Source organism: Perna viridis, chromosome 7, assembly GCF_037379345.1.
Source record: "Perna viridis isolate PV_CMFRI_1.1 ecotype Kerala chromosome 7, ASM3737934v1, whole genome shotgun sequence".
NCBI lineage: Eukaryota > Metazoa > Mollusca > Bivalvia > Mytilida > Mytilidae > Perna > Perna viridis.
The window spans coordinates 28090282-28099970 of record NC_142451.1 but is presented as its reverse complement, the minus strand read 5'-3'; the positions used below and the strand labels follow the sequence as shown (position 1 = coordinate 28099970).

At 31.8% G+C, this 9689-nt stretch overlaps 2 long non-coding RNA genes across 3 annotated transcripts; one reads left to right on the top strand and one right to left on the bottom strand.

Moving 5' to 3' along the window:
• Window positions 1–961: 961 nt before the first annotated feature.
• Window positions 962–6047, top strand: LOC148612138 (uncharacterized). Of its 2 annotated transcripts, XR_015924329.1 has the most exons (4): window positions 962–1062; window positions 1918–2015; window positions 3425–5355; window positions 5910–6047. It is a non-coding gene; the product is annotated as an uncharacterized LOC148612138 (long non-coding RNA). The 2 variants fall into 2 exon arrangements; XR_015924328.1 differs by lacking the exon at window positions 5910–6047 and having other exon boundaries at window positions 988–1068; window positions 3425–4242.
• Window positions 4662–5916, bottom strand: LOC148612139 (uncharacterized). The gene is made up of 3 exons (XR_015924322.1): window positions 5453–5916; window positions 5064–5091; window positions 4662–4797 (listed from the first exon to the last, which is right to left on the bottom strand). It is a non-coding gene; the product is annotated as an uncharacterized LOC148612139 (long non-coding RNA).
• Window positions 6048–9689: the final 3642 nt, after the last annotated feature.

Sequence of the window (9689 nt, the reverse complement as noted above, 5' to 3'; positions counted from 1 at the left end):
GGTGAAAGGTCAATGCAAACTACCGAAATGAGTATTGGAAAAGGATCTGAAGAGGACATTAGCGTCGAATATTTTTTTAAATATGAAAAGGTGTAGCAGCCGACAGCCAAGGCCCAGTTAACCAACTCGGTCTACGCCTATGTAGACAATTTTGGTGTGTTAAGACTTCCATAATTTTAAATTTACACAAATGTTTTGATAAAAATAGAAAACATATATACCATTCCCCGTTGTATATGTATTACCGATTTGTGTACATTTGTTCGTACTTGTTTTGTTTGCAGTCCATATTTTGTTATTCTCATATTATATTTAGTGTACTTTAACTCATACTAGAAACTTTGAGCTGAGAACACACAGGGCAATTTTGGTTATTTATTTTACGTAAATGTAAACAAAACATGCCATTATACAATTTCCTGCGCAATCTTTTATTGGTCAAGGTAAGTAAGCCTAAAACATAGTGTCTATGTCACTTACAATTCACCCTTTTTATGATATAGTCCATATTTATAACCTCAAAAGAATATTTCTCCGGCTAGTTTTAATTTCGAATTTGCCAGCTGAGTATCCCACAATACATCATTCAGATAAGGGGCTGTGCAAAGGATAACTGTAAAAACATTGTATTCCATAACATCCACAAAAGCTAAGATTCCCTAGGGACTGCACCTGAAATATCTGTTTAATAAAACATAACGGTTCTTGCAATATTTGTACTCAATTAAGTAATATGTGAAAGGAATTGTTACACTTGAACTGAAATCATCTTCAAAATTGAAAAAAAAAGAAAATGTGATATTTATTCTATATTCTTTCGATGATTTACTTTTAAAGAGTCATCAATTATATGATTTATATATGAATATGATTCCAATTAGAAGATAATAATCTTACATTATGATCGAAAGAGAAACTATGGACGAAGATATAGCTGTACATAAGTACAAAGTCCACACATAGCAACGGGAAGCACAAAAATAGCATACTATAATTAACCTGGAAATTACGTATTGTGGTTAAATGGCGCGTGTAATATTGCAGCTGATGAAACTAACTAATGTAAAGGTTTGATTGTTCATATTGTGATATCTTGAGTAGAACACGAACTTCGTTTAAGCTAAATCTTTTCGACTATTTGAAAATAATGTTAATACACTATGGTTCAAATGTTTTAAGCAGTATGAAGTCGTATGATTCATGTTGTGTACAAAACGTATATTGTCTATTTGTTTACAAAATACATCTCTTATAATTTTGTGCAAAACACGTGATATGAACATTATCAACATATTGTTTGTTATTTTTTAGTCTTTACTTCAAAGATGTATCTCCAATTACATGGATTCAGTTGTACTAAGACACATGTCTTACTTGTAAAACAGTTAAAAACTCATAACGTGTTAGGGAAGTTGTTAACTGATATAAACGTGTTTGTCTTTATTAAGGCCATTAGTTATTTAAATGAATCTATAGCTAACATGTAGAAATATTGGGTACTTAGGTATCCCAGAAGGGCGTTACAGTTATTTACATTTCTTGGTTTAATCTAAGACTATTTAGATATATTAATTTGGAAATGGATTCTCTAGTTATTTATATCTTTGTTCAATTGCATTTTATTATACAATACATAAAAGCAGTATGTGGTACATTATGAAACTTATTAATATAAAGGTCTGATTGTTAATATTGTGACATCTAAGGTAAAACACGAACTGCATTTAAAGCTTAATCGTTTCGAATATTTGAAAATAATGTTAATACATTTTTGTTCAAAAGTTTTAAGGCTATGAAGTTGTATGATTTATGTGTACAAAACGCATATTGCCTATTTGTTTATAACATACGTCTCTCATGTTTATGCGGAGTCACGTCATATGAACACTGCGAACATATTTGTTGTACTTTTTTCAGTTTTGACTTCAAACATGTAGAATACATACTTCTCTGATTAAATGAATGAAGTTGTGATAAGACACATGCCTTACTAGAAAAGCAGCTTAAAGTTTAAGGTAAGTTGTAAAAATTTGGGTTTGTGTATTATTTCATAATTCCCGTGCAATCGCGTGTTATGATATAGTTAAAATCTAATACATTTGAACTTGCATTTTAAAACTACAACATTTTTGTATCATAACAACGATTACACATAACACAGGTGTCTGTGTGCTACTTTTAGGTGCGGGTATCGATGTGATTGCATATATGTTTGTCAAATTGTGATTATGCAATGAATCTGCTTTATCCCCATTATTCTAGAAGGCATCCCGTGTAAATATATAGACTTTGGCTATTATCAGGAATGCAACAATATAAAATTTGTGCAATTAAGTAATTGAATATCATTTGTAGAGAGTGTCGAAAATCTTGGGTAGGAAATGTGATGCATTTGTAAATACAGGAAATAGATAAAATGTTCATATCGTGACTTAAATGGGAGGTACATAGCTATGTTTATCATTTATTAAAGCATATAGACAGAAAATGAAAATATGTGTTAATTTAGTGTGCGTTGTAAAACTAGTAAAGAATTAGAATAGAATTAGGATATTTTTATTTCCAAATTACAGGGCTCATATGTAGTATATACAATGATTAAAGTAATTAAGTAAACAATAAGACATCACACAATATTATAAGTATTATTTTATATTCTAAGCAAATAATATACATTAATGATAATTCTGATGAATTATTACGATTTGCATTTTATCATTTTTGGTTTGCATTATTAGTTATGCTAGTAATAAACCTGTTGTCAAAACGTATATTTGTGTACTTATATGACCTAAGGTTGGAAACACAATCCAAACAACAGTGGTAAATATTAACAAATAGTTAAATTTCACAAAACATGGTTATATCTATATCTGCGAAAAAAAACATGCAGACAAATAAGTCATAAGTGGGTAACTAATATGTAAAACATTATGAAAATAACTTCTATCTGTAAAAAAGTAAATTCCTCGTGTATTAACAACTCCTTTAACTGCCTAAGTAAATGTAAATGACTACAAATGATTGTGCTCTTGTACTATTTTACATTTTAAGAGCATCACCATTCTAAAAGTCAAAACATATGCAGCATTTTGGCAAATATCGCATTTAAGTAAGACATGTATTCAACAGAAATTTAAAAAAGCATGTAATATTGACTGCCTTTTTCAATATTTTGCGTATTGAGTAGATGTATACAATAGTTTTGATTAAGATTTTCCGGTGTATTTGGTTCCAATGACTCTGTTAAGAGATCATGGATGAAAACAAATGTACAGCAAAGTGAAAATGGCAATACTTATATGATTTTTTGTACTTGACAAATGAAAATATACTTCACTTTTAAACCACATCTTGTTTTATAAAGATCATTGAATTCCTACAATACAAAATTAATGTTTGTTTTTTCTTATGTTCATTGCAGGAAATAACAAGACAGCCATTAATGCCCTTTTAAAACCTGACAACACTTTGTTTATGTTTTGCCAGACTACACTTAGTAATTGAGACAGGGTTGTCTGATTTATACAACTGTTGCAGAGAATAAAAATAATTCGTGTAAAATACTACCTGTATGTACATTAAGACGTATATGAAACTATAGCTCTTACCATTTAACCGAAAAGATAGAATGTATTTCTGAGAAATGTAAAAGAGGGTGTTTTCAATATCCCAGCTTAGTACAAGTCTACTTGTGACCTGTGCATTGAAATGAACAATGCGCCGAGAAAATTATGATTTGTAATGGACAAAATCATAACGTACTTGTAGAAACAACTTCACGGAATACACTTAATACTTAATACTGAGAACAGTAAAATATGTTTTTATGGACTAGGGGAGGTAATAAATATTCAAGCCCACAGACTGCCCACGTTTTCACCCAAACCCACCACTTCTCCCATCGATCCCAACTCTTCATATGTATACAACGATTCTGCTGCTGTTTTGTTAATTTTTCAGAATTGATAGCCATGATCTCGATCGTCCTACCAGTGCAGCGCAAAAGACATTTCAGAAACGTGAAAATGAAAGATGAATCTAAAGACTGACAATTAGAAATTCGCTGCTCGAAGATTGTATCCATACCCATGGAGTTGAAGATTATGGACTTTACTTCTATGATGTGAAAGGTTGAATTTGGACGGTTGAAGTAAATGATGTGTTTAAAAATATGAACGTTTAATATTCCTAATGTTTACCAGAATATACATATACATTTATTATTATTTTTAATCATAATATATATGTCACATCTTTGTTCGGGCGATATAAGCCACAATAATATATGGGACTTGTCGGCAGCCCCAAAATTGTACAGAAGGTTATATTTTTTTGTTTATCTTGTGTTAACGCAAAGATTGGTATTTACTGTAATGTAAAATGGTGGTCTTCTTTGTTACCAGAGAGACCGGTTCCTGAATTGTTACCTATCGTCTGAATATAGCTGAAATATTGTTACTCGGACGTTAAACCCCAACAAACAAACCTATTCGGAATTTGAACTTCTTCGAAAACCCCGGAGAGTCCGGGTAAATATATCTATTGTATCGGGGTTTGTGTTCCTTGGTCTCTCTCTTACCGTATGTTATTATGGTAAGGGACCAAGAAGATTGTAGCTTTTACTGGTACCAGTAAAGGAGGTCTAGGCTTGCTCTATCACTAATATAAATGGGCGGTCTAACTTTTGTCATCTTGCCATATCCTTTTCACACAATTAATTTTCACTGTGGCCGTATCTTCCACCTAAAATTTGTTTTTTGTGATGAAAATCTTTCACAAACCCTCAATGCAGAGCTGAAAATCAAAGCACTTAACACATAATTACATTTCTATTGAAATAAAACTTCAAAATCTCCATATAATTCCATTGGTAATTTGCACTTAATGCCAAACTGTAATTCAACTAAAAAGCATTCAGTTCAAGTTTGTAATTTTAATGAAAACCATTGCACTTAGTTCCAAACTGCATATAACTTTAATGAAAAGAATTACACTACTCGACAAAAGTTCCAATGAAAATATTACTTAATTCATACCTTAAATTTCATTGAAAATCATACCTTTCATACTCCAAAGTTGCATTTAATTCTGAAATATTAAAACCAGTGCAGTAAATCTCTAACAATATTGTTAATTTGGAACTGATCACATTTTATAAAGCACTACATTAACAACTGCGCATCTAAAAATCATAGAACCTATAATATTCATGAAATTCAATTGGTATGCATTTTATACAACCCTTGTTCTTTAACAATAATAGGAATCGTACTTATTTCTTTAAAAGGGCACCTTGAAAGGACTACGTTTTATCATGTTACAGAAGAAATATGCGAAATGGGGTTGATAAATGTAATAATTTTAGTTTGCTTTACTGTATCATGTTTTTTTTTATTATTATTCTGCATTTAAAATAAAAAAAAAAAGTATGCATCATAATTGAACTCACCTAACAAATGGCAAATAGAACAATCAGAAGCTGAGTATTCATCAACTCTTTTAATGTCGCAACCAATAGCTTTATCTATCCTTTGCTTTATTACAAAAAATATCCGATAAAGTATAACTACTATTGAAAGAATGACAAAAAGTAATAACTGATTTCGAAATGCTGCCATTATAGCCGTTTGAAAAGACAAGTTTTTGCTAATTAGGAGAAAATTCCTGGTGTGTACATGTCACCACAAAACTAGTTATGTAGAAGTATTTGCAAGCACAATTGTGTTCTATAAATCAATGACCCTTCCACTACATTTTAGAGTATTTTTACCTTGATTATTGTTCTGTGTATGTTAGATGTCTTAACAACCGACATTCTACTGACTAGATACATTTATCAGATTAATTGCGAGATTGTTTTTTCTATATATGGTTGCCCTGTTCAATTTTTCATAGTTCTTTTCCAGGAAAGACCTGTTTGAGATTTGCATAATTTTGGAAAGGAGTAATCAAGGTCACCAAGCCTTAGCAGAAATCAAAAGACCGAATGTAATCCAGGGACAAAGACCAGATATGGAAAACAGACACGTACAACAAAGAAACAAAAGCATAAAATAGCCAAAACAGTACATACAATTTCAAGTAAGCCAAGTAAATGAGCAACTCGGAATCAACAAAATACTTGGAGCATGGACCAGACACCCCGGCACCCCGGTTGGGTAAGCGTCCTCTGCTTTACCAGAAACATCCAACGAGTTGCTCATTAAAAAATAAAAACGAAAGAGGAAAGAAAAACTATGACACGTTGAACAAATCGGTTTTAATGGTGCAGGTGTATACACCTTAACGATCCAAGATTTCATGATGACGACGATACAACTTCTGTAATGATGACTTCAATCTTGTAGCAAAATAACCCTATTCCAGTAGCCTAATTGTAAGAAGTCTAGAGCAATACAAAAAGTTTGCGAAGGTACGGCAAACTGTGGTATAAAGTATCAGTTGTGATATGAATACGCAATTGCTGAAGGGATGTTGCCACAGATGAAAGGAAAGTTGATAATACGGAATGAAAAATAATCGCGTTTGTCTTATAGTTTGGTCGAAAGTTTTGCTTTACCATCGATTGTTAAGTTATGGTCAAGATATGAGACTGACTTCACATTATCTGTAGTATCCTTTTTTAGCTAAAGTTATTTTGGGCAGATGCGATGACTGAAATCACCGAAACTAGATTTGTTTAACGATAATACGTCATCTATGTAGCTGAAACTAAGTTTAAATGATCTAGCTACACGATTTTCCTTCTTTTGGATCAGATAAGCCTCAAAAGAGTGAAGGAATAGGTCAATAAGTAGAAGGGCACATTTTGTTCACATCGGAATCCCGACCGTTCGTTGAAAAATGCATCCACCACACTGGACAAATATGTTGTCGACAAAAAATTCCAGCATTTTGAAAACATCTTCTTCGGTATATTTGAAAGATGATTTTGAATCATTTTACGAAGTATGAGGAATCTCTACCAAGAACTACATATTTGTATTTGATGGTACGTACGTTTTGCAGATTCAGCTATGTATGGAGTTTAGTAATCCAGTACATAGATGGTAAACCACATACATCGTATTTGGTAGAGAGACCATAAAAGTGACATTACTAAATGGAAGGTGTAAATGTTACCAAAATATCACAAGACATAAACATCAATTATCTGTATTTTTCTGTAGACTTATTGGGACCATATTTGTTTTTACTTTCTTTATCACTGTTTTAACGAGAGTTGGCTTGTTTGCAAACTTGCAATTACTGCAAATTATGAACAATTTGTAGTTACAACTGACGTGACTTTTTTCTCACTGTTCACATTAACAACTATAATTACAGTTTCTTTGTCCATTTACTCTAGGCTATCCTCCAATAATTCTGCTTTAGGATGAATCCAAATGTTTTAACGTTTATACATGTATAATTTCAGGAAAAAAAGCTACCCCTACCCCAAAACAAGACAGTAATTTTATGTATACAAATACTTGTTTGTACCCGTAAATAATGTAACTTCTAAAAATAAATTAAAACTAGATAACATGGAGTTAAAACATAAATTTGAATATACAAGACTTAATACAGTTTAAAATATGAAAGCATGAAAATGTAGCAACATTTTGAAAAATGATCAAATTTCATATTTAAGAAATTCGCACGAAGCATTGTTTTATAAATTGCTTTGACTTTTTATTTTGTTGTTGTTGATTATTTTACTTTTAATATAGATTTAAATCATATCTCATGTCGTTTCCAACCTTGGACTCGTTTTTTAGCAACTCGGTTGGTGTTTCTAGAAAAGCATAGAACGCTTACCCTACCGGCACTCTGCTTCTTACTCTAAGTTGTAAGTGGAGTCCGAGTTGCTCATTTACTTGTGTAAATTTGTTTGTATTATTTTGATTATTTTATGTTAAGTTGTTCTTTGTTGGGTGTCTGTTTTTCATGTCTGCTTTCTGTCCCGGAATTACATTCTTTTGGTTTCCACTGGAATCTTGGTTCCCCTAATTACTCGTTAAGCATATTAGAAGAACAATTGTCATCTCTTACGATGAATTTTAAATTTTGTTGTGGTCTTGGTACAACCAGTGTTTGTATAAATACAGTTAAATATTATCTCGAGTAGTATTGAGCGCATACTACGAGGAATAACATTAATTTATTTTTCATTTGTTTAATGTGATAGCAAAGCTAGAGTTTTGTTAAATGTCTAAATGCTGCCGATATCAATAATTTCATCAATTTTACGTAGTATTATAACAATATTATTTTGTTTTATGTTTTATTACTGTTTTGGTAAACATGAAAGCACTTAACACTTATACGTTTCTTTATTTTGACGAATTTATATTGTATGACACTTATCACCAGTTGACAAGTGATGAAAAAAATACATCGCAAGAACTGCAAGGTATATTTTTCAGGATAAAAAAAGATAAGAATTATAAGCAAATCGGTTCAGCTGTGTTTGAAACTTAATAATTCAAACTTTAATTATGAATTATCATTGAATTGTCGACCCAAGCGCAATTTGTGTTCACAACACTATCCTGGAAGCCATACCTTATAATATTTTCGAAATATACACGTCATCTATATTTGAACTGTAAACTGTACAATAATTTATTTTCGTCCGGATAAAAAATCGTGGTTTTGTCTTAGAAATTAATTTCGCGGTTACAAATTTAATAGGAGTTTCGATTTATTTTGTTAATTGAAATGCACTACTGATTCAAGTTCTTTGATTTCGCGTGTTCTTCCGTATAAAGTGCACAATTCCCAGTCTCATTTGGCAAGACATATTGTCGACTCGATTGAATTCAATATGTTTTGCTGATACTACGTTCAATAATTAAAATAATACGATGTTGGTTCATTTTATCTAAAATATTTAAGTTTCCTTCTCTTTCCGGTTATGTGCCAATCAAGAGTTTTACTGAAACAATTACATCGGCTCCGACATCGTCACAGTTGATGACAAAGTTATTTTGAATATGACAAGCTCATTTGTTAAAGTTTTGACATCTGCAGACATACAATTAAGTGGATTAAAGGATTAGGGAGAATTGTTTTCAATTTTGCAAACAATGCTTTATTATCTGCTAATTAGATGACAAAAGGCTTAAGGAGAGCTTTGCACCCCATTATTGTTTCTTTCACATTCTACCACACAAGTAGATGAAGTAAATTACGGCCGCGTGTTTTGAGGGAATATAATTAGAATAATTAATTTTATATACATAACAAAAATATGTATGGTGTAAATGACAAAAACTCCACTGTCAGCCCAAGACTACCCATTGAACTTCCATAAACGAGGAGGAAATCATCATACCACAGGGCCGGCTGCAGCTTGCCCCAAATATCATTATACACAGGTTCAGCGAAAGAGTTGCCGCTATGTACTCAAGTAACATACAAAAATATACAAAATATACAGAGGCCAGAAATTCCTGACTTGTGCCAGGCGAAATAAATGCGGCGGGGATAAAGTCTTTTGGTGTGATCACAATTTTCCCCTTTTAAAATCTGGCCACTGTGGAAAAAAAATATTTAACAATTAAACACACCTTAAAATCAGTTTAAAAAAGTCCTAGTTCCTTGTAACGACGGAAATAAAGGAAGGAACTGAATATGCACAAATGTACTAACTGAGGACTAGTAGCAGTTAACTGATATGCCAGCTCCAGACAAGTTTAAAC